Here is a 26,516-nt window from a genome sequence, read left to right as displayed (position 1 = left end):
TTTTAAACAACGGATAGTCGGTGAAGGAGCATTGGATCCTAGTAAGTACTAAGTATTTTTTTTTTTTGTTTATCTGAACGAGAAAAGAGCCTCGGAGAAGCAGAGAGGGTCGTGGGAGAGGGAGAGAGAGTGCTGTGGAGGGAGAGAATTGCAGAGTGTGAGGAAAGTAGTGCGATCGTCTGTAGAGAGAGAAGAGAGAGGAAATCAACGAATCTTAAAGTTCGTTTCCGAAGACGTGAATCAGTTTCAGTGAAGCAGTACTCGGATGCAAGATCTACCGATCGAAGACCTCGTCCAGGGAATTGCTATAACTAGGTAACGCGATTTTTTTTTTTTTTTTTTTATCTGAACGAGAAAAGAGCCTCGGAGGAGCAGAGAGGGCCGTGGGAGAGGGAAAGAGCGTGCTGTGGAGGGAGAAAATTGCAGAGAGTGAGAGGAAAGTAGTGCGATCGTCTGTAGAGAGAGAGGAAATACGAATCTGAAAGTCCGTTTCCGAAGACGTGAATTAGAATCAGTGAAACAGTACTTGGATGCAGGATCTACGGATCGAAGACCTCGTCCAGGGAATTGCTTTATCTAGGTAGTGCGATCGTCCTTTTTTATTTTTTTATCTGAAGGAGAAAAGAGCCTCGGATGGTTGGCTCACTCTTGCATCTGTGATCTGTGAGTTGTTTCATAAGATACTTGCCTCCTCATTCTTGCCTTATTCTCTTCATCTGATTCATTTTATTTGGAGTTTGTTAATGTTGTTACGCAGGTGAAAGTTGTTCTACTTTCAAAGCTAAGTACAAGTTTCCCCTTATTTCTATGCTGGCCACGAAAGAATGTATATTTCAAAGACCTTCTTGGTGTGATTGCATCTTTAACTGATACACCTTTGGCATGTGGTGACGTAATGTGTAAACTGGATTTTTGCTTTTTCTTGTGGGGTGGAATTTTTTTTCCCTGAAATATTAGGTTTCAAATGTTTTCCATGCCTTTAATTTTTGTTCCTTCCTGAGTCTGTTTCATTTGAAGTCTTGAACAATGCATGTCTCCTAGACAAGCTTATAAAATCTGTCTATCATGTTACTTTCCTGTTTTTCAGTATTTCACAAGCCATTTCATTTCTCAAAGTTTGTTATAATTGAAACCAGGGAAATACTGTTATTACAGTGTAGCTTATCAGGGGATACTTTTGTTATTACAGTGTAACATTTTGCATTTTTGCTTGCCTTTTAGGTATATTTTCTTTCAGTGGTCATTGTTAATACATTTTTTATTAATATTTTCTTCACTTTTCGTAGATCTTGTGCAGATAATAGTTGCAACCCTGGTAGGTTATTTGATCATATTGAGAACAAATCTGGCTTCTCCATTCGCTAAATAGGAATGAAAATGCTTGTACTTGATGAAGCTACCCACTATTAGATTTAGGATTTTGGAAAGATATAGAGAAGCTTGTTGATTGCATACCATGTCAAAGGCAGTCCTTGCTGTGTTCTGCTACTCTTCCAAAATAGGTTAATTTGTTGAATTCCCCTTTCAAGTTTCCTTCATTCAAAGTCAATTTTTTTTACTTTCTGTAAACAATAAATAGGAACATGTGTTTTTTATTGATACGGTGGGTCATGGTGGTGTGGAAACTGATGACAAGGTATGAGTCTTCAATACTGAAACTTTGGTGGTGGAGAAACTCATATCAAGGTATGAGTCTTCAATACTGATTTTTGGTTTCCGGTTGCCTAATATATCAAATTGTCAAAAAAAGTGCCACCTTTTGAATTTTGTTTCATTAAATCAATAAATTTATTGAAAGAAGAAAACTGAATTCAACCAAGTGTGTTCAGTGGATTGCCTCATAAGATTCATGAATGTTTCATGTTTGGTTTCATCTGAAATGTTCTATCAAATAAGCTTCGTTGTTCTATTTGTCATTGTTCTATTGATACCGTTCACTGTGTAGGACCTGGTGACCTGGTCTTGAAAATTTCGAGAGCTATGTTTTGTATCATTTGCACTGATATGGATGAATATCATTGTTCTAACAGTGGCAAGCTGCTCTCACCCTGGGTTCGACTTACATAATGTCGTTTATGTGTTGCACACTGTTATTTTTATAGAAAGAGAATTGGGAGCCTTACTCTCGCATACCTTTTAGATTGCTGAGTGCAGGTTAAACAATTATATTTGGTTGCACCTCATGAACTCCATTTTCAAATAGTTCACCAGCTTTTGATGGAGCATATCACACACATGCTCGATTACAGGGTTGAGATGCTATTGATTACTTACTTTAATTTGATAACTAATTTTTTTTTCTTGGTCTAATTGTTCCACATTAGGATTTTCTTTGGTAAGGTTGGGATGGTCTGAAGATTGATCTAAGGCCGCATTATAAAGGTCAGTATTATCTGCCCAAGTTATTGTTTTCTGCACAACTGCAATGGTGACATCATGAATGTCAGAGAAATGCCTTTGGGAAAGCCTCAAGTTTATTGTATTCGCATATCTGATGTGTTTTGTGAATCCAAGTGATTAATTCTTGTTACATCTGATGTTTTAGCTCAAGGCATGAACTATCCTGATGTTACTTTGGTGATTCAGGTAGCTTAAACTTGGTTTGCTCATTAACTCTACTACATTTTGTTCGATGATCTGGATGGCCTTTGCGATAGTACTTCACTATTGACACTAGGACATAAGTATTGGTAGAAGCATACACCATATTCATTGGCCCTAATTCATGTTATCTTCCTCTCATTCCTCATTTTTACTAATGTGACTGTCTGGTAGAAAAGTTGTGCATGCCTAGGAGATTATAAACTATTATGCATTAATTAATATTAAGATGAATCTTTTCATGCTTTTATTTATGTGGGCCGAAATTGATACACCATCAACTCTAAACTGAACGTGGATGCTTATTGAATCATGTGTTTACCATTAATCATTTAGTGGGGGTGTTTACATTTTTACTTGTGTAACACAAAATTTTGGCGGAAGGACAGGGCATGAAGGCAATGATTGGGAAGGCATTCTATTGCTCGCACCATGGGAAGAACATTTCTTAGATGAAATAAAAGATCTGACAATTAAGAAGTTGAATTTATCACAAGTATATTTAGATATAAAACTGAAGGTTTCTCTCTTTCTCATTCATTCATTAAAAATTGAAATTATGCATGTGGAAAATTTAATTGCCTTTATATTATTTGCTTTTTTAGATTAAGTGTGTATTGAAGAAAAAGGGTTATTTGGTATAAAAATTGGGTGTGGTTTTGATGGTTAAAGCGGTGCAACATTTTTCTGGGATATTATTTTTGAAAAACATGGGCACCCAACTCTCTAATGTCTTATTGAATCCAACTGACACACTCGCCCCTTTGGTTGAACCTACCCTTATCTATAATAAATTAGAGTACTGAATCAAAATTTTTGTAGATTTTTTTCGTCAGGAAATTAGGAATGCTGCCTAACCTCTAAACCAATGAATGAGTGGTAAACAGATTCCTTGTTCGAATTACATGTGAGGGAGAAGGCACTGAACTTTACACCCTGGTTTATCTGACTAGTATCCATCTTCTTGTAAGCGATTTCCCTATCATGAATTTTGCACTTCAAAAGGATTTGATTCTCTTTTGATGAAGTTGCCAAAATTTTCCCCCTTATATTTTCACTTCTATATAATCTTTTTGGTTTCTTGTTCTTCTTGGATAAATATTTCTTATTCATTGTGCTCGTTTCAGATGGTAGGCTAATGTAGTTAGTTTTCAATGTTGGTCTTGGTGGTGTGGAAACTCATGACAAGTTATGAGTCTTCAATACTAATATCTTGGTGGTATGGAAACTCATAACAAGGTATGAGTCTTCAACATTGATTTTCGGTTTTTGGTTGCTATATTTATCAATTTCTCAGCTAGTACCACCTTATGAATTTTGTTTCATTAAACCAATAAATTTATTGACAGAAGAAAATTGAGTTCAACCAAGTGTCAGTAGTGGATTTCCTCGTTAATTTCATGAATGTTTCCCATGTAGGACCTCGTTACCTGGCCTTGAAAATTTTGAGAGGTGTGTTTTGGACTCTTTGCACTGATATGGATGAATATCATTTTTCTAACAGTGGCAGGCTGCTTACACCCTGGGATCTACTTACAAAATGCCTTTTGTGCTTTGCACACAACTCTTTTTGTAGAAAGAGAATTGGGAGCCTAACTCTCGTATACCTTTTGGATTACCGAGTGTAAGTTAAACAATTATATTTTGTTGTACCTCATGAACTCCATTTTCAAATAGTTCACCAGCTTTTGAAGGAGCATATCACACTCATGCTCAATTACAAGCTTAAGATGCTATTACTTGCTTACTTTAATTTGATAATTAATTTTATTTCTTGGTCTAATTGTTCCAGATTAGGGTATTCTTTGGTAGGGTTGGGTTGGGATGGTCTGAAGATTGATCTAAGGCCGCATCATAATGGCTAGTATTATCTTTCCAGGTTATTGTTTTCTGCACAACTGCAATGGTGACATAACTTATGTTCTTCCTTCTTCGAGAGTTAAAAATGAATGTCAGAAAAATGTGTTCAAGAAAGCCTCAACATTATGGTACTCACATATCTAATGAGTTTTGTGAATCTAAGTGATTGATTCATGTTGCATCTGATGTTTCAGCTTGTGGCATGAACTATCCTGATGTTACTTTTGTGATTTAGGTAGCTTAAAACTTGGCGTGCTCATTAGCTCTACTGCATTTTTTTCGATGATCTAGATGGATTGTGTGATAGTACTTCACTATTGACACTTAAAGGGCATAAGCATTGGTAGAAGCATGCACCATACTCATTGGCCATAGAAGGTGGTATCTTCCTCTTCATTCCTCTTTTTTACTAATGCAACTGTCTGTTAGAAAAGTAGTGCATGCCTAAGAGATTATAAACTATTCTAAATCAATTAAGATTAAGATGAATCTTTTCACGCTTTTATTTATGTGGGTCAAAATTGATACACCAGCAATTCTAAACTGAATATGGATGTTTATCGAATCATGTATTTACCATCAACCCTTAGTGGGGGTGCTTACATTATTACTTATGTGTAATACAAAATTTTCCAATTGAGAAGTCTAGTTTACCATAAGTAGATTCAGATATAAAATTGAAGGTGGTTCCTCTCTTGAAATTATGCGTGTGGAAAATATAATTATATTATTTGCTTTTTTTTATATTAAATGTGTATTGAAGGAAAGGGGTAATTTGGTATAATAATTGGGTTTGGATTTGATGCTTAAAGTGTTGCAACATTGTTCTAGGATATTATTTTTGAACAACATGGGCACCCAACACTCTGATGTCATCTTGAATTTTCAACTGACATGCTCACCCCTTTGGTTGAACCTACCCTTGTCTATAATAAACCACAATACCTAATCAATTTTTGTAGATTCTTTTCATCAGGAAATTAGGAATGCTGCCTAACCTCTAAAGCAATGAATGAGTGGTCAACAGATTCCTTATTTGAATTGCTTGCGAGGGAGAAGGCATTGAACCTTACACCCTGGTTATCTCACTAGTGTCCATCTTCATGTAATCGATTGCTCTATCATGAATTTTGCACTTCAAAAGGATTTGATTCTCTTTTGACAAAGGTGTCTCCAGATATTGCCCCCTATATATTTTCACATCTATATTATCTTTTTGGTTTCTTCTTGCTCTTGGATAATTGTTTCTTATTCATTGTGTTTGTTACAGATGGTAGGCAAATGTAGTTAGTTTTAAATGTTGGTGGGCGCCCGTGGGCCAGACAGGGTATCTTGTCTGCAAATGGCTGAGGCCTGAGGTTGTTGCAAATATCAGAGGATACAACACCTCATTTATTAAACTTGTTTTTGCATCATCAGTAAGACCCTCACCCAACCCCTTGCTTTTTTCCCTCCTCTTTTTATCTTTTTCTTGAGACCTCATTCAGAAACTTGTGATGCATAAAACATGACTTTCTCATAACATGGGTATCTAGGACAAACCCTGGGTAACCCTTCGATATTATGAATATCGAAGTTAGATGTATAGATCACAGAGATCCAAAAAAGAAACAAAAGCTCATCCACAAACGTCGAGGAGGAACTCAAATCCAAGCTAGGGTTTGATGGTTGCTCACTTCTGCATTTGTGATTGGTTTCGTTTGATACTTGCTTCCTCATTCCGTTCTTAGAGTTCCTTATGTTGTTATCCTTTGCAGTCATCTTGGGAACAGTCATGTTTGGTGCTTATTCTGTGCCTTAATATTATCTTTTAATTTTTATTTTGTCTCAATTATGGTTTTCTTATGAGTTTTAACTGGATTTTCTTATTCCCTTCAAATTTGAAGAGTGCAACATTTCCCTATTGATAGTAAAAGCACTACTTTTGCTGGATACATACGGAAGACCATTGTATAGGTAGAAGGCCACTCTTCCTGCTTGCTTTTATGGTATATTGTCTTGAGTGTTGAATTTGTCACTTTGTTTTCAGCTGACATCATTTTCATGTTGATACACAAAGTTACTAGTTCCCTTAGTGTGTCAGTGTGTCAGTGTGTGTGTGTGTGGGTGAGAAGAGAGAGAGAGAGAGAGAGAGAGAGAATGTATGATGGATGGTTATCGTCAATCTCGAGCAGGAGAAAAGGATACTTTGGTCAAAGCTAAAACTTGTAGAGGAAAAAGTCCAGCATTTTTGGTACTTCACTTGCTCATTTTGCATACTTGATATTGTTTCTTAACACTTATCTACTCCTCCAATTTGGTTGCTAAAAAAAAAACAGATTCTTGAAATTGAAACAGTTCTGAAGGCTATGAGTAGCGCTACAAACTTACGGGTGCCACCAATTATTGTCTTTATTCTTTGCCTTATGAGGGAGCTTGTTAGTCAAATTGCAGCAGAGGCCAATGTTATGCAGAGGTACCATGATGGCATTGGTGTCCAAACACTAATTGGAGGTACTAATGTAGGACTAGATTGGACACCCAACTAGACCCAAAACTGAAGGAACTTTTAGACCAAAGAACAACCAAACCAGTAGCAAACATATAGCAGAAAATCAGCCCAAACAACAGTCCAGAATATAGTTGACCACCAGAAACAGTATTACAGAATAGGAATAAGAACAACAGCAGTACTTAGAACCAAAACAGAGACTGGATAAGAGTGTTAACAACTTCAAACTAACAGTAATTAGATTCAGCAGTCCAGAAACTTCCAACAGCAAGCATTAACTCTTACAGATTTTAAAACCAGAACCTACTGGTCACTAAAAGACAAAAAAAAAAAAGAGATTTTTTATATCTCACTATTTAGAGGTCAGATAGGGCTCCAACTGGGATCGAATCTAACCTGGACAGAGATGGACCTTCGACCAAAAATTTTGGTCAATCTGACAGCTGGAACTGACCAAACCAGAAGGGGCCGAAAGCTCTATTTTTCGAGACAATCTGGGAAACTGAGATGCACATACCAGAATCGTAGCAATGTGAAGCCTTTGAAGGTAGAGAGAAAAACTAGAGAATAATGAGACCCACCCGGACTTCTCACCGCAGGGTGTCAATCGGATCACACACCAATCCCTAACCCTTGATCAAACACAAAGGTACAGCCATGGAGAAAACCCAGCGGCAGCAGCATGAAGCCTTTTTTTTTTTTTTAATTGTCAAAATTGTGGGTTATGTTTGCCATTCTAAAAAAAAAAAAATTCTCTTTATTTATATTAATGATGGGGTTTACAAAAAATTAGTAACTCAGAAATTGCTAATTCTAGGTTACTAAAACTGATTACATAAGTTACTAAAAACTGACACTGAAAAAGGAAACTAGATCTGACTGAAATTAGAAACTACTTTAAAACGGAATTTAGAAACTAAAGTAAGACTAATATTAGAAACTAATATTCCCCATCACTAGCCCAAATCGTGGGCTATCTAAAGCAGCCAGCCACTAGGGTGATGGTTGACCCTCTTCCTTCTTGAGTAGACCTTCAAATCTGCATCAGGTACACAGTTCAAATATGATCAGAAACGTCTAGAATCATGTCTTTAATTTTTTTGTTCCTTCCTAAGTCGGTTTCATTTTAAAGATAAAAGATCTTGAACAGTGCACATCTCCTAGATAAATTTATAAAGTCTGTCTATTATGTTACTTTCCTATTTTTCAGTATTTCAAAAACCATTTCATTTCTCAAAGTTTCTAATGATTAAAGCCATGGTAGTGTAGCTTATCAGGGGAATTTTTTGTTATTGTTGTGTAACATTTTGCATTATTTCTTGCCTCTTTAGGTATATTTCTTTTAGTTGTCATTATTAATGCTTTTTTTTTTATTAATATATTCTTGTCACTTTCCGTAGATCTTTTGCAGATTATAGTTGCAACCCCTGGTAGGTTATTGGATCATATTGAGAACAAAGATGGCTTCTCCGTTCGCTTGATGGGCCTAAAAATGCTTGTACTCGATGAAGCTGACCACTTATTAGATTTAGGATTTCGGATTGATAAACAGAAGCTTGTTGATTGCATACCACGTCAAAGGCAGTCCTCGCTTTTTTCTACTACTCTTCCAAAAGAGATTGATTTTTTGAATTCCCCGTTCAGGTTTCCTTCATTTGAAGTCAAAACTTTTTGTACTTTCTGTAAACAATAAATTAGAAACATATGCTTTTGCTATTTCCTAAATTTCTGATTTCACTCGTTCACCCGCATTTCACAGCTTGTTTTGAAAAGGGAACATGATTTTATCGATATGGTGGGTCTTGGTGGTGTTGAAACTCATGACAAGGTATGAGTTGATTTTGGGTTTCTGGATGCTCTATTTATCAATTTGTCAACCAGTGCCACCTTATTGAACACTTGTAGAATAACTAGAGTTCATCCTCAAATGAATGCAATCTGATTGATATCTGAAGAAGGGAAGAAATTAAAAATGCTGTACACCCGTAAGTTGTGTTATGATGATTCATTCTCCATTTTACTTCATATCTATCTGTCTGTTCCTTTTATAAATTGATATCCTGAACAACCCTCACTGATACAACTTAGTAGTTCATATATATTAACCTAGCTGTCCCTTAATCAATGCCTCTTGAGTGTATACTAGTCTTTGTAATTGATGAGATCCAGTTTTTCGCTTCTCTTATTTAATTTCTCATATGCAACTAGACCAACATTTTCATGAGTTTTCAGTTATTAGCAGCCAGCTCCTTGTAGAGAAGAGATGTCAATTAATTTCCACCCTCTCAGGGAAGGCTCAAAAGCTCTGGAATAGATGGGAGCTTCGTTTGGCAGTTCTACTCAGCCTCTTCTTTCAAATCCTTCTCATCTTATTGGGGGTTAGCAGAAGGAACATAAAAAAAAAATTGGGTACTGTTGAAAAAAATATTTGAATTGCATTAGGATTGCCTCATAATTTTCACGAATGTTTTGTGTTTGGTTTCATATGAAATGTTCTATTGAAGACGCTTCTTTGTTCTATTTGTCATTGTTCTATTGATATTGTTCCCTGTTGGTGATGCGGATCCGCATTCCAAGAACAGGAATCGGATCGCTTAGGGCCCACAATAAAGTAGTAAATTCAAAATATAAGGAGTAATGGCAGTTATGTAATTAACTGAAACTAAAGGGAGGTGGCAGTTTAGTAATTACAAGAAACCTATAAAGGATTGGCAGACTTGTAAATATAAGGGATCTTGAAAGGATGAAAGGAGGTTAAAGTAATTGATGGGATATGAAGGGGATTAGAATTATTGACCAGGGGTAGTCTTGGAAGCAATTATTGGGCATGGGTAAGTAGTAAATAAAGGTGGAATGGAAGGGGTATTAATATGGAGGTAAAACAAATGAGGGACTTTTACACAAAAGAACAAATACTAAAGGACACAAATCAAGGGGTTTGAGGGGTATAATGGGAAAAAGCAAATTAAAGGGTTTTAAACCACAAATCACGAGTCTTTCTTCGTCTTCCTTGGACTACCAGCAGGGGCGGAAGAATCCAGCTTGCTGGGGCTAAATCTCCTCCAAATCCCCTCTATTAGGCCTGAGATTCTAGGCGATGATGCTTTACTAAAGGGCCTCTTGATTTCAGATGGGAAATACCTCAGAACAGCAATGCAAACAGGGGCTGTAATGCCTGCAAACAGATCTGGCGGTAGGTTTAGGTAACCTAAGTTGCAGGTTTTTTGTTTCTCACAGGAGGAGTCACCTTCAGGCCTGATATTCAAGGGTTATAGTCGCCTTGGGAAGGGCTTCCTTCAACCAAAAGCTCAGTCCAACAACCTTAAAGGAGAAAGAGGTCGATCCTTTAAACTGGGGCTGTGACTACCGCCCAGAACAAGGAAACGATAACAGCAACAGAGAATAGGAGTAGTAGGAAGGAGAAAAAAAGATAAGAAGGAAAAAGAGAATAGTTTAGAGAGGGACCTTTAGAGAAAGAGAACAAGAGATAAGTAGCCCACGGTATCCATAATTTCATCCAAAATCTAATTTCAGTCTCATTCAATTCTAAAAACAGAGTTCTTCTCCATTACAGGGCTATTTAAAGAAAAAAATAATGACATAATTTTGGAAGCTAATTAAAAATGGAAACTAAACCTAGATAGCAACTAAAATAAAAATCAAATCTAAATAAAAGACTGTTAATCTAATCTCTAACCAATAAAGGAAGTAAATAAAAATCAAGTCAAAAGATAGCAACTAATTCCATCGCCGAGCTGCATCAGTTGGTCTTGAAAATTTGAGAGCTATGCTTTGGATTCAAATATAAAACTGTAGATTTCTCTTTTGCTCATTTATTAAAAATTGAAACTATGCATGTAGAAAATTTAATTGCTTTGATATTATTTGCTTTAATTTTTTATATATAAAATGTGATGAAAGAAAGGGGTAATTAGGTATTATATTTTGCAGAATGGGTGTGAATTTGATGCTTAAAGTGGTGCAACATTGTTCTATGATATTTGTTAAGAACATGGGCACCCATCTCTCTGATGTCATACTAGAATCCAACTGACATGCTTAGTTGCTCACCCCTTTGATTGAACCTACCCTCATCTATTATAAATCAGTAACCTAATCAAATCTTTTTTTTTAGATTCTTTTCGACTGGAAATTAGGAATGTTGCCTAACCTCTAAAGGAATAAATGAGAAAGTGGTCAACATATCCCTGTTTGAATTGCATGTGTGGGAGAAGGCACTGAATCGTACACGCTGGTTTATCTGACCAGTGTCCATTTTCTTCTAAGCAATTGCCCTATTATAAATTTTGCACTTCAAAAGGATTTGATTCTCTTTTGACAAGTTGTCCCCAGATTTTGCCCCCTGCATAAATGTTTTCACATCTATATAATCATATTGGTTTCTTGTCCTTCTTGGATAACTATTTGTTATTCATTGTGCTCATTTTAGATGGTAGGCAAATGTAGTTAGTTTTCAATGTTAGTGGACTCGAGAGGGTATCCCGTTTGCGAATGACTAAGGCTATAGCAAATGTCAGGATACAACACCTCATTGGTCAAATGTGTTTCGGCATCATCAGTAAGCCCCTCACCCAACCCCTTGCTTTTTCTCCCTACGTTTTTTTTTTTTTTTCTTGAAATCTCATTCAGAAACTTGTAATGCATAACTATAAAAACTCTCATAAGATGGGTATCTTGGACAAACCATGTATAACCCTTTGATGGTATGAATGCAATTTATGGCATTTACTTTTATTTGAAGGATATGTTTATTGTCAGCATGTATGTTTCAATTCGATGGATATGCTTTCTATCAATGTGAGTGATCCTTACTGTAACAGTTTAAAATCACATTCAATAATCATCCATCTTGTCTGTTGGAGATGCATGATGCATAAAAACATAAACATATGCTTTTTTCCCCAAGTTTCATTAGAAGTTGTTAAAATCAACCAACTGGTATGATATATTAATTTTTTTTTTCTAATACAAGTTTACAAACTAGTCTCATGCATAGTTATGGAGGTGGAAATAATCAAAATTTTTTTGTGCCTATGAGGACCTGAAGCGGTTGATTTTTTTTTTGGTTTCCACCCTCTACATTTAAGACTTGGTTTAATTGCAAGTTAATCGTGGTATTATTTCCCCCACTGATATATCCTTGGATATTGGCAGATTTGTTTAGATAATATTAATCCTGTTCCATTCCGAGATGGTGTCAGATTTACTCTTGATGTTGGACCTCCTTGAAAATGTGTGGATTATTGTTCTGAAAATTTTTGAGTTCCTTATGTTGTTATCCTTTGCAGTCATCTTGGGAGGATCAAGACACAAACAAGACATATAGTTGTATCGACTTGCACTTTCTTTCTTATTACCCAGTTGCATTGGGTTGACTTTCGAATTTAAGTACAAGTTTCCCTTTTATTTTATGCCACCGCGGAGGTATGCATATTTCCAAGACTTTCTGGTTGTCTTTGTGTCTTTAATTGATACAACTTTGGCATTTGGTGACGTTATAAATAAATTGGAATTTTGCTTTTTCTTGTGGGGCAGAATTTTTTTCCCTTAAATATTCGGTTACCTTTTCACATAGGGGCTATAAGCCAGGTGAAGGAGGTGAACTTCCAAGCCACAAAGTTATAGGAGATATGGTAGTCACTAGAAACTCCACCGCTGTTGTGGGACTTATCAGTCCCCCTCCACATCATGATATCTACTCTATTGAAGATCTTGCCTAATTAATTCACGATCTTAAGGTACAAATATACATCGTTTGAATAAGCCCATATATATGTGGCTCCTCGTTTTAATTGTAGGGAATGTAGCTGTGTTTTTGAGTGGTTTTCTGCAACTTATTTCTATCACTTTTACCGTCCATAGAACTCTAATCCAGGAGCTCGAATAAGTGTGAAACTTGTATCTGTAGCTGGGAAAGGAGTTATTGCTAGTGGGGTAGTGAAAGGCCATGCGACCCATGATTTGATCTCTAGTCATGATAGAGGGACAGGAGATTCACCTTGAACTGGTATCAAAAATGCTGGGCTATGGGAGCTTGATTTGGCTCTTCAGACATTATTTGCAAATGACCTTCAGGGTTCAGCTACTCTACAGACAGATGGTCAACTTAAAACTGGAAGGGATGTGTATCATTGCAGCACTTCTTAGTGCAGAAGAGTTCGGCTTTAGCACTGCTCCTTTAATAATCCTCGGCTACATCATGATGCGTAAATGCCACAAGAACACATGCCCTGTTGGTATTGCTACACAAGATCCTATTCTTTGTGAGAATTTTGCGGGGGAGCCTTAACATGTCATAATTTTCTTTCCAAAAAAGGTATGTGAAGGGAAGAAAATGAACAAGAAGTCTAACATATAATGGACTATTAGCCGATTTCCCCCACTTTTGTTAGTTAAATTCATTTTCTAATAAACGTGCTTACTTATTAATGTTACAGGAAAAGAAAGAAATCAATGTTTGAGTCATATCTGAGGCGACGATTTGAAAGACTGATTGTTGTTATAGAAACTATGGAGAAAGAGGATCTTGATCTTGTATTGTTCCTTCCTCAACCTTATGAGAAAAATTAATTTTGGTTCATTGAAGTAACGGTTTACTAATCATCCAATTTTCATCCTTATTCCCAATAAGGTTTCTTTTTCTATTTTTTTATTTTATATATTTGATGCAGTCATTCGAGATATGATACTCTATAGAATATTGATCGCTTGAGTAGTAACTGGTGGCAATCCTTTATAGGTGTTGTCTTTAGAAACAACCTCTCTTGTGAAGCAGGGGGTAAGGCTGGGTCCACTCCTAGACCCTGCAGTTGCAGGAGTCTTGCGCACTGGGTTGCTTTTTTTTTTTTTTAAGCTTGAATTGTTGTTTGGGAACTGCAGGGCCGATGGATGGAGTGTTTTGGTAATCAATGAGCTTGTTTGGGTAACAGACATTCCCCTTTTTCTGGGTGGGGGGTGTGGATGAGTAAAAGAAGTCATTACCAAAGGAAAGAAAAGGGGGCGTGTGGAGGGGACAAGCAAAACACAATGCCTGCCTTTATAGGTGGTGGCGAGGGCCAGCCATAAGGAAGGGGAAAAGATCCAACCAGAAACAGCAGACCAAAAAAAAAAAAGAATGTTTGAAAACAGATTTAGCAATAATCCAGAACTAACAATCTAGTGAGCATATCAATACCAAGGTTGTAGTGGTTGTGGGACTTGATCAACGGAGATGGACTTCCAAATATCACAACCAACTGGGGGCTGGATTGAAAGATATAGGCTAGACCACAAAATAGAGTGTAGTTTCTAAAAAAAATAAAAAAGCTTATTGTCACTGTTGATGGGATCAATGGATGAAGCTTCAACTCAGAACAAAGGAAGGCCCTGGAATGTAGGTCAAAACTTTGATAGATCAGAAGAATTTGATGTTCCAATCAAGATATATAATGAAGAGATGAGTTCATCAGGAAAACAACCAGTAGCTTGTAACTGCAGGGTGTAGAATGTAATAGGAATTACTCCAGCAACACTAATTATCACCAACAATAGTTCCTTCCACAACAGCTAAACAAACAATGGTCACAACTACATGGAGGCAGCCTCAATATGACTAAAGTTGCAGAGAACTTGAAATAGAAACAAGAGTAGAAGAAGCAGATATGACCAAGGCCTCTCAATTGTGGCTATGGTCAGTATCTCACTAACCCAAAAGGCATATCTCACCTCAGAACTGTTCCTCACAGCAAACAGCAAGACAACAGAGGCACAATAGCTAGTTCCAGTAAACTTCAAAACGTTTGGGGGGTGGGGGGGGAGCTATATGGCCCATATATTATAAGGATCTACTCCCTTCAAAAGAAACTAATAAGGGAACAACGATTAAACCAATAAAAAATTAGTATGATCTTTAGAAAAATATATATAGTACAGTTACTTGTATATGGAATCAACACCGCATTAATGGATGAGCAATTATAACTATAACAATGTCGTGTGAACAATTTGAAAAACTCAAATTTTACTACGAGAATAATGTGATGTACAAGGCAAAGGCTGGAAAAGAACATATGCAAAGGATATCATAGTTTTTAAGGCGGTAAGGCGACGAGGCGTTTGAGGGTATTTCAGAGCGCCTTAGCGATAAGGCGGGCATAAAGCGTCGCCTTATCTATTAAAGCGTTCCTATGTAATTTTTTACCAATCTATTTGGCTCAAATGCTAGTTGAATCCTATTACTCATATGTTAAATAAATATTAAATGTTCATATTCATACCAATGTAAGATATTCATCAAGAAAACAAATCAATAAAGTGAATAAACTAAGTTCATCTTCATCAATCATCAATCATCAATCATCAATCATCAATCATTAATCATCATAATATATTAACATATAATATAAATACATAATTATGAAACAAAATTATAAATATAAAAAAAAAAGACAAAAAATACAAGTATTTATTATACTTACCTTTATGATGCCAAAATGAGTGCCTAAGTCCTAAGGTCATCCACTATATTTCTACTCCCGTAAAAGAAGAATGAAGCTCACCGCTGTCGGAGCAAAATGGTGGCGTGGATCAATGGTTCTTCCTTATTCCTTGATTCCTTCTCAAAGCCCTTTCTTAAAACCCTTGACAAAATCCAAACCCTCTTTGTGAATCGTGTTTTTGTTTTGTTTGTTTTGGTTATTTTTGATGGAGTAAAGCAGATCCCATACATCTCAAGTGTTAACAAAACCATACACCTACCAATAAAAAATCTATATTTGGAATCTTCATCAAGTAATTTTAAAATGTGTTTAAAAAAAAAAAACCATAAGGCGTCACTTCACATAAGGCGGAGCACTGCCTTACCATCTCTAGACCGCATCAGCGCCAAGGCACTGCTAAGGCGTCGCCTTACCAGCGCCTTAAAAACTATGAAGGATATTTTGATCTTATTTCTTAAAAGAGAAGAAAAGTATTAGGAGTAAGGAGTATTGGTGTGACTGAAAACAGTATGTTGAGTTATGGATGATGCTTTACTTATAGTCACAATTCGTTGCCCACAGTAATCGTGTTGGAGCTGACAAAACTCATTCATTTTGCCATTTCTTTTACCCTGTGATGTTTCTTATGTGCCACAAAATCTAAAACTTGCTATTGGTTTGAAATTTTTTTGAGGAAATTACAACTACAATGGTTTTGTTGAAAGAAATTTGCCATTTCTTTAACCATATTATGTTTTTTTGGTCCCAAAAATCTAAAACTTGAATTGAATCCAACTTCTCTTTCCTTATTCAATTAGGACTCTAATTCCTTTCTTTTTTTTGGATTAATTATCCTTGATATGTCCAGTGGGATTAGAAGTCCATTTTCCTTATCCTAGTAGGTATGGCATTCCTAGAAATAGGCTTAGGTTATTAAAAACTTCAAATAATTATAAATTTCTCAATCTTCTCTCAACTAAAACTGAAAAACTAATTAAAGAATCTTAACCCTCAATATGGTCCCTTACATAATTGAATCAACCAGGGCTTCAAAGTAATTTAATTATCAGTTCATACATGGGAAAATCAGCAGATATTTTCTACATTTCTATATGAGTTTACTAATATGTGTGTATTCATTTGTACAAATATCTTAAAATTTTATGTATGTGATCCACCCACAAAATAATGTTACATGTGTGCAAATTCATGACTTGTATTTTTTACTTCATTACCTAAATATATCTTGCGCCTTTCTTTTTGCATTCCCAAATTTAATTAGTTACAGATGTGAGGGACGTTACATTGACATTGAAAGCTAGAACTGAAATTGAGTGCCTTTTGCATCTATGAATGGTTTCTCCGATTGTGATGCCAGATTCACCTCCAACTTCTGGAAATGTCTACAAAAAGCAATGGGGACACAACTGAATTTCAGCACGGCGTTCCATCCACAGACAGATGGGCAGTCAGAGAGGACTATACAGACCCTAGAGGATATGTTGCGGGCTTATGTGTTAGATATGAGCTATAGTTAGGATGAGCACTTGTCACTTATAGGGTTCTCCTACAAGAATAGCTACTAGGCTACTATAGGCATGGCACCTTATAAAGCCCAGTATGGTAAGAAATGTAGAACGCCTTTGTATTGGGATGAAATTGGAGAAAGGAGGATCCTAGGTCCGGAATTGATCCAGGCCACTTGTGAGAAAGTGGATGTAATCAGGGAGAGAATTAATGCTGCACAATCAAGACAGAAAAGCTATGCGGATGTCAGACGGAAGCACCTAGAGTTTGAGGTAGGTGATAAAATTTTTTCTGAAAGTCTCCCAATGAGAGGAGTGAAGAGGTTTGACAAGAAGGGAAAGCTAACTCCTCGATACATGGGACCTTATGAGATATTGGGTCGAGTCAGAACAGTAGCTTACCGAGTGGCTATGCCACCCGAATTAGAAGGAGCTCATAATGTATTTCATGTTTCCATGCTCAAGAAGTATGTTTTCGATCCAACTCATATTTTGACAGATGTACCCTTGGAACTTGATGCTGATTAGAAGTATGTAGAATAGCTAGAAGAAATCATTGACCGGAGAGACCACATTCTCTGCAATCGGACTCTTTCTTATATACTAGTCAAGTGGAGGAATCACTCCAAGACAAGAAGCGTCTTGGGAACGTGAGGAGGAAATGAAAAAGAAATATCCTCAGTTGTTTGGATCACTAGGTACGTCAAATTTCAGGGACGAAATTTCTTGTAAGGAGGGGGAATGTTATACCCGAACCCTAAAACTCCCTATTTTAATGTTCAGGTGCGGCACCGGGGGACATCAGTACTAGTGAGTACTGGGTGGCATCCGTCTTTTGTCGAGGAAGGAAGGGCGATCTCACTTGCACCTGCTATCCGTGCTTAAGTAATTGGAAGGGATTCTAGACCCGAAGGGAAAGGTCAGTGGAACCTCACACACACTGGAAACCCTGGAGAAGGCCCCACTCAGACTGAGGAGAGATCTCCATACAAAGTGACCAGTTCAGCCTTCACCAGTTGATGGTCACCGGCGGATGGAGCATCCACCGGTGAACACCATACAATGAGTGCGCAGACCAATTTTGGGTTATTTCACCGTGGGACCTGAGACCTGATCGTGCACCCCAAACCCATCCACATTGATGGAACAAGGTGTTAGAGAGTTGATTAATGTGGCAGGACATCTCGAAGTGGGCTCGTTAGTGCCGAATAGCGGAATAACCCTATATTGGGTAAAAACCCATTAATTCCCCAAACAACCCTTAGTGGGACTTAAGTGGCTATAAATAGGACTCTTACCATTCATTTCTTCTCCTACCAAAATAGAAACAAGGAGAGGGAGAAAGAAGAAGAAGGAGAAGGAGAAGGAGAGCAAGGGAGGAAGGAAGGAGGAAGGCTAGGGCTCCATTCTTGAGGTAAGGCCATATGATCATCTCTTCACACACATACACACAAATCTCTCTCTCTCTCTCCTTTCCATTTCACACTTTATTGGAAGTAATGGAGACCCAACCAAATCCCACCTACCCAACCATAAAGGCTACATAATGGGAGGGGGAAATTAGACTAGGAGACCTACCTTGGCAAGGTTATTCACTCAACCTTGGGTCTAAGGGCAAATCCCTATGAAACCCCTATCCAAAACCCTAGAAATTGGGGTAACTAAACCCTAGACAAGTGTTCTACTCAAACCCTCTACAATTTCCCTTTTAAAATCCATAGTATGATGTTATGTTGAACTAAATTCAGCAACTACACTAAACCTAAGCTAGGTGTGGTGTGTGTGAGTGCCCCACATACAAACCCACTCTAAAAATCACAAAAAACTAAGTTATAAACTATGTAAAAGAGAAGAGAGAGAATAAAGTTGGGAAATGACACCCCACTGAACAACATACACTCCCACCACCATACACAGGGGCCACAGGGCCTTTAGGGCTGATATGGGGCAAGGAAACCCCGATTTTAACTTCACCAGATGATGGTCACCGGCCAGCCGGTGAAAGTAGGGACCATCCACCGGTGAAAATATTACAGGATGTGCACCCCCTTTCGGATTTGTCCACCGGTGAACTCACCGGTGGATGATCATCCACCGGTAAGCATCCATCGGTGAAAATATTGCAGGATGTGCACCTCTTTCGGATTTGTCCACCGGTGAACTCACCGGCGGATGATCATCCACTGGTAATCATCCACTGGTGAACTATTTTAAAGCTAATTTTTAATCCTTTTATTGGGGCACGAGTCCTAGTGTCCCACTCCTCTATGAATAACCGAATAACCTAAAAACATTATGTATCCTAGGAGTGGAACCGAGAAGTGACGGGAGCACGCAACACAAAACCATCAACTATCTATCGTCATCTAGAACTCGAGGTGAGGGGATTTTGTGTGCTTTTATGGAATGCTTGTATCATAATGCATATGTGGATGAATTTTATCATTTTGCATATTATTATATTATTCCTTATGTAAAGTGTTGATGTGGCATAAGAATGTGGATTATGATTGTGCATGTGTGTGTGTGTGACTGGGATGCAGGGTGGCCTATGGTGGGTGCCTACGGTACTGTATGCCTAGGGTGTGTGTGTGTATGTGGAGATTGGGGTGCAGGGTGGCCAACGGTTGGTGCCAGCGGCACTGTATGCTCAGGGTGTGTGTGTGTGTGTGTGTGTGATTGAATTGTGTTGTGGCATATTAGAATGCATTGGGCTAGGATAACTGCCCTGGTGCTACAACCCTTGCCAATAGGGGTTTACGTATTGGCTAATCCTCTTGTCCGACGGTCCGTGGTTGAGGACGATTTCCGGTGACTGAGGTGCGTAGATGCCAGCGTCGTGATAGGCCCTCACGCGATGTTTGATTCGGTGACGGGTATACCCTACATGTAATGTTGGATTCGATGTAGTGGTATTATGGGAGGGTTATTAATAGGGGTTTGCCGGGCAATGATGTGGTTCCAGAACTGGCACGCTCCTGACTCGCAACTAGCTTGTATCCCTAGGGACTGATAACGTACATTCATGACTGGGGATAACACCTATGTTGCAGTAGCACTTATACCCCCTTTGGACTTAGAAATTGTTGCTTAGAATTGCTTGATAATAAATGGATCATGTCATTGCATTCATATTGATGTGGTCGGGCATGAATATTTATACTATTGCATTTTCTTGGATTGTCATGATTGCTTATGTGTTACCCCTCACTGGGCTTCGTGGAAGCTCACCCCCCATTGTTGCCCCCTTTTAGATGTTGATTCAGGAAATCCTTTGAAAACTGTGATTGAGGTTTCGACTCTCTACGGAGGTGACCTCTGGGATGAGGAGCTAGTTGCGCACGAGGATGGATGCATGTGCGATGATTGTGCATTTGGAGCACGCTGAGGATGGGAATATCATCTTCTATTTTTTATTCTTTTTGTACTTAACAGATGTAGCCCTGTGGGGGCATAACTGTAATTATGATCCAGATGTGAAAACATTCTTTTGTGTAAATATGGTAAATATTAATAGAGATCACCAGTTGATATATTTTGTTTATATTATAAGTATGTGATTTTAGAATCATTTTATAATCTTATGAACTTAATGTACTGCATTGTGGATCCTGGATGGATTGTGGACACATGTGCGTGTCCATGTCACCAGCCTTCAGGTGAGTGGAGGCGGGGTGTGACAACCAATTCCTTGTCTTTTAGTGACCTGCTGTGTCCCAACTTGAGGTCGATTACTGTGACTGATTTTATGTTGCTTCCTTAAGATGATGGGTCATTATTGTTGCTGATTTGAACCTCTAAAGACCTCTGGAGTTTTCTGGTTGTGTTTATTTAGTCTACTGCTGCCCTGTCCTAATATATATTGGTAATCTGAAATCTGTCAACCGCTGAAATTGCTACTGTTTTGTTATGGCTGTGGACTAGTCTGGTTGTTGATTAGTCCTTTTGTTTGGTGCTGATATCTGGTCATAGAGCCCCAAATTCTGGTTTGACAAAATCTGATTGTTAAGGACTGTTGACTAGTTAATATTGGACTGTTATTGCTGTTCACTGTTGGGTGATTATTGGTTGTTCTCTGGTTTATAATTTCCTGCAGTCTTGGGTCTGGTTTGGTTGTCAAATCCATCCCTACATTACAAGGATTAGACTTCGTAGGGGTGAGCTGGTGTCATGTTGATGGTAGACACGAAGAGGGGCCACAGGAGTATGGAGGGGATTGGACGAACTGAGATGAGTGCTAATCTGTTGTGGAGAGTCCATCCCAGGGTTGGGATTAGGGGCGAGGGAATGAAGGGGAGAGGAAAAAAAAAATTCTTGTGGGGGGGGGTGGGGGAGGGTTAGAGGGGCCTTCATTTGGACCCAAGAGGCTGGATCTGAAGTGGTAAGGTTGAGGTGGGCGGAGTTGGCCAACAGAGAGGGTTCGATGGGGAGATGGGCCAGGGCTAAGTGAGAACTGGGGGCAAAGGGTTGGGGTAAGACTGTTAATGGGAATAATGTCTTTATTAATGGTAACTCCACCCTTGGCTGAACTAGTTTCAAACCTGTAATTGGTGGAATGAAATAGAAAGTTTGAAAACAGATTTAGCAATAGCTCAGAACTAACAATCTATTGAGTAGATAAATACCAAGGTTGTGGTGATTGTGGGACCTGGTTAATGGAGATGGACCTCCCAATATCTCAGCCAACTGAGGGTTGGATGGATAGATATAGACTAGACCAGAAAACATAAAGAAGATTCTCAAAGCAAAAGGTTACTGTTATTGTCGATGGGATCAATGGATGAAGCTTCAATTTAGATCGACGGCCCTGGAATGTAGGTAAACACTTTGAAAGATCACAAGTATCTGATTTTCCAATCAAGAGATATAAAGAAGAGATGAATTCAGTAGGAAAACTACCAGTAGCCTGTAACATAGGGTGTAGGATGTAATAGGAATTACTCCAACAGCACTCATTATCACCAACAGGAGTTCCTTCCACAACCGCACAACAAAAAACGGTTACAGCTACAAGGGAACAGCCTCAATAGGACTAAAGTTGCAGAGAAATTGAAATAGAAACAAGAGAAGAAGGGGATATGACCAAGGCTTCTCACCTATGGCCTTGGCCAGTATCTCACTAACCAAAAAGGCATTTCTCACCTCACAACTGTTTCTCACAGCAAGCAGTAAGACAACAAAGGCACAATAGCCAATTCCATTGAACTTCAAATCTTTTTTTTATTTTTTGTTGGGGGGGGGGGGGGGGGGGGGGGGGGGGAGCTCTATGGCCCTTACATTATAAGGAAGGATCTACTCCTTTCAAAAGAAACTAATATGTGGAAACTACTAAAATAAAGGTCCACAATTGTAGAAGTGGGTCATCATACAATAAGGAAGGTACTAAATAGAATCTAAGGAACTATTAAATAAAGAAGTAGAATCCAAAGTAACAATGTTGTAATACTACAATATGGACCCCACGAATCTGGTTTTTTAGTTAAACCAGTGGCATCCAGACCATGGTTGGCCTGGCCTGAACCGAAACAGGTTCAGTTGATGAACTGTGGCGTATTGAGGACCATTGTTTTTCTTCTTCTTGCGGCACTATGTGGAGTATAGCTTGTCTACATCATGGTTCCTCTTTGTTTTCCTCCCTGGTGTTATTTCTCCCTAGTTGGATTTTTTCTTATTAAAGATTTCTTTCTGTCAATTCTTTGTTTTTAAGATTTTTTTTTGCACCGCAATAATCAGTTCTACATCTTTTTCTGTTGCTATTTTATGACTTGTAGTTGTTGAAGTTTTCTGGCCTGTAGCATTGAGTTCATCATTTTCTACTATTGCTATTTTCTGGAATGAGACTGGTATTATCTGCCACTTATATTGTTCTCTCTCTGTTGCTGGCTTGCTGCTAATGGCAACTGGTATTTTTGATAAGAGCTTAGCTGGTCTGATCTGTTTATGTTTTAGCTTGTGTTGAGAGTCTTGAGACTGAAGTTTCTTCTTCCAGTTGTTCTTTTGTTTGCTACATATCTGGGTGTGGTTACTGGCCACTAGCCTCTACTTCTGATAAAACCAATAAAAATTTAAGATGGTCTTTAGAAAAATATATACAGCAGATTTACTTGTATATGGAGTAACCACCACATTAAAAAACAATGATTAAAACCAATAAAAAATTAAGATCGTCTTTCTAAAAATATATACAGTATAGTTATTTGAATATGGAGTAAACACCATATTAATGATGATCAATTATAACTAGCAACTAGTCATGCAAACAATTTGAAAAAACTCAAATTTTACCACGAGAATATTGTAATATACAAGGCAAAAACTGGAAAAGAACATAAGCGAAAGATATTTTGGTCCTGTTGCTTAAAAAAGAAGAAAAGTATTAAAAGTAAGTAGTGGATGTAATACATTGAATGTAGTTGGAGTTCTATTACATGATGTACAATGTCTGAAGAGGGTTTCACAGTTTGAAATTATAAATTTGCCATAGACATGGAAAGGTGGAACTGAAGTTGAGTGCCTTTTGCATCTGTGAATGGTTTCATATGATATTTGCTTCCTATTCCTGCCTTATCCTCTTTCGATTCATTATATTTGGATTTCCTTATGTTTTTAACCTCTGCAGTCACCTTGGGAGGGTCCAGACACAAACAAGACATATAGTTGAACCGATCTGTACTTTCTTTCTCTTACCCAGTTGCGTCGGGTCTACTTTCAAATCTAAGTACAAGTTTCCTCCTTATTTCAATGCCGTCACAAAGGTTTGTATATTTCAAAACAGGGGATATAGAAAGAAAACCAAAAATTTGGTGTAAATGGAGGAAAATGAAAAGCAAGAAGTCACGTACAATGGACTGTTAGACGATATATATTTTTTTCTCCTTTTGTTAATTAAATTCACTTTCCAATAACCCATGCCTACTTGTTAATGTTGCAGGGAATGATAGAAATAGATGTTGAGGCATATCTGAGGCGACAATATGAAAGACATATTGCTGATGTAGCAATTATGGAGAAAGACGATCTTGATATTGTATGTTGTTCCTTCCTCAATGTAGTGATCAAATTCTTAGAGAATTTTTTTGCATCTGCAGTTTCTCTTTCTATAAAGTAGTATTGGAAGATTGTTCTACTACATTATTGGAAATAAAAAAATTTCACATTTAAAAGCTTAATAGTTTCTTATTTGGTTTATTTGATCCTTACATAGATTCTGTTGAGAAGCATAGATTGTGACTTGGTTTACTTTGTATTTGTCAAGGAAGTACCTAAAGGATATGTGATGTCCCAGTAAGTGCATAAAGAGGGATCTTACTTGAACATATCTGTATAGATTGTTTGTGGATATCCCTTCCCACTGTTTCCTACAATTGTTTCCTTATCATTTTTATATTTTCCATTTTGTTATATTACTTAAAGTGTATTTATGGCTTAGTGTACATTACGCTGTTGGTTTTTTTTGTGTTGCAATGTCACTGTTTTTTTAAAAATACATTTCTTAGTAGTGGAGCTAACTCTATTAACTTATCCAGAATAATTGTGATCAAGTTTTCACTGCATCCATGCTCAACAACAATGCATGCTGGTGCATGTGAAGAATGATCTGCCATATGTTGTTGAAAGAAACCAGGCTAAGATTGATGCTACAATGAAGCAAAATATTAAGCGGAACTCCAAAGGGTTTCTAAATCCATGAATAACCAGTTTGTGGAACAGTTGATAGACCATAGCTATTGTAAATTCTCTCAGACCTGTAGGGTACTGATTTAATCTCTCTTTGATTGATTTTGCTGAGTTTTGATTTCTCTTCTGATTTGTGTTAGAACATCATCCATAATCTAATATTATTCTTCATAATCTGTTCTTGCTGACATACATCCTTAAGCCCTGATTTTGTGACCTGCAGAATCCTTGTTTTACCCCTATTTTTAGTCTAGTTTGTATAATCACCTGATTCTGATTTACCCATCAGAATAGGGCAAGACTTGGGGACATTCAAAGCCTCCCTAATACTGACCTTCAACCTAGTTATTGGGCTGATAAGAGCTATTTTCTGGAGTTACTAAAAATATCTTGTTTTCTGTCCTGTGTTCTATGTCAGCTTTGAGTTTTTCAATTTACCCTTAGATTTGGTTAATGTTTTGGGCTTGATTTAACCAGCCTAGAATGAGGTTGCAGTGGCATAATGGGGTAATCTGACGGTTGCAGTGGCATAATGGGGTAATCTGACTTCCTGATTTTGATTATTAGAATTCTCCTAATTGCGAGAATTCAATTTTAGATTTGAGTATTCTTCAATTACTTTTAATCCTTCGTTGGACCATTACCATATTTTGAAAGACATCTATTATATGCATTTGGGATTGATTGTCAGAGTTTAACCTTCATCTGAGAAGGTTGACATTTTGGGTTTGGGTGCTTGGGATCTTGCAAGGGATGTGTTTATCCTGTACCTAGGGTTCATCCTTCCTGCCCCCTACCAATATGACTTATGATGCTTGATTTTTCAGCCCAAAAACATATAATTACATACTAAATCTGCATTAACTAAATAGTCTTGGTTCTAACCCTGTATTCTGTCTTCTGAATTATAAGACGGCAATTTTTTTTTTCTTGGTCTTTCATTAGTTAATATGTTTTCCGGGATAACCAGCATACGTAAACTCAACAATTTATGTTGGTTTCTTAGCTTTTTCCAAGACTGTACATTTGTAAGAGCAGAGAATACTTTTAAAAGTTGAACTTGAGGTTGAGTGATCCTCAGTTAGACAAATCACATTCTGCATAAAGTGTGTTTTGGACTAAGAGCTTTGTCTTACAAGTTCTACAGGTGCAATCTCTACCTGTATGTAATAATTAATTATTGATTGCTTGATTGTTGTCTTCACAACTTCAAGGCAAGCTTATTTATGATGGCAAAACGTATTTATAGCCATTCCCATTTCAATATGAAGGACTGTTAGCCAGTATTTATGAAATGAAAGCCAAGTTTGAGTCTGTCCGTAGATAACCATTTTTCTTTGCATTATGGTTAGGCCAGCCTGATCATGTTCTGTTGTCACCCCCTACTAATATGTAGGCATGTAAGAAACTGAACTATGAAACTGTCTTGAGATCAAGATTGAAGCATCAATCTGTAACTGATTTGTCTAGAGGATTGGTCCTCTGTTAAGCGTCTGTTTCTGTATATGCACTGTCAAACTGATGTAGCTGAGGGAAAGAATTGGATGTGGAGAAGGATTGCAACCTAAATCTTACCAGTTTATTTGCTTTATTGGTTCCTAGGGGATAAGCATGCCTTCTCATGCATGTCTCTTCTCATGCACGTCTGGTAGAACTTACTTTGTAAAGAGAAAGGGATTTTTCATTAAGGATCTGCTTCACGTATATGCCTTGCAGAGTAAAATCACTAAGAGGATGGATAGGATCCTTTTTTTCTTCTTCTTCTTCTTCGTCTTCTTTTTTTTTTTTTTTTTTTTTTCTGATAAAAGGATGGATAGGATGTTGATAGAGATGGTAAACTCATTTCTAAATCTTTACTTTTAGAATATTGGGAGAAAGTGTTTT

At 37.5% G+C, this 26,516-nt stretch overlaps 1 long non-coding RNA gene across 1 annotated transcript in view; it reads left to right on the top strand.

Moving 5' to 3' along the window:
- Window positions 1–87: 87 nt before the first annotated feature.
- The window catches only part of LOC122061788, a 39,072-nt gene continuing 12,643 nt past the window's right edge, over window positions 88–26,516 (top strand). Inside the window, exons 1-12 of the long non-coding RNA XR_006134719.1 lie at window positions 88–2,382; window positions 2,991–4,225; window positions 4,481–4,589; window positions 4,697–4,839; window positions 5,732–5,879; window positions 8,353–8,596; window positions 8,712–8,780; window positions 12,262–12,397; window positions 12,509–12,711; window positions 12,836–13,289; window positions 13,411–13,507; window positions 23,575–23,982. This is a non-coding gene — a long non-coding RNA (uncharacterized LOC122061788). The remainder of the gene's footprint in view (window positions 2,383–2,990; window positions 4,226–4,480; window positions 4,590–4,696; window positions 4,840–5,731; window positions 5,880–8,352; window positions 8,597–8,711; window positions 8,781–12,261; window positions 12,398–12,508; window positions 12,712–12,835; window positions 13,290–13,410; window positions 13,508–23,574; window positions 23,983–26,516) is intronic.

The sequence above is a fragment of the Macadamia integrifolia genome, chromosome 14 (genome assembly GCF_013358625.1).
Source record: "Macadamia integrifolia cultivar HAES 741 chromosome 14, SCU_Mint_v3, whole genome shotgun sequence".
Lineage (NCBI taxonomy): Eukaryota > Viridiplantae > Streptophyta > Magnoliopsida > Proteales > Proteaceae > Macadamia > Macadamia integrifolia.
Note: the sequence above shows the minus strand (reverse complement) of the source record. Positions and strands in the feature narration are given on the sequence as shown.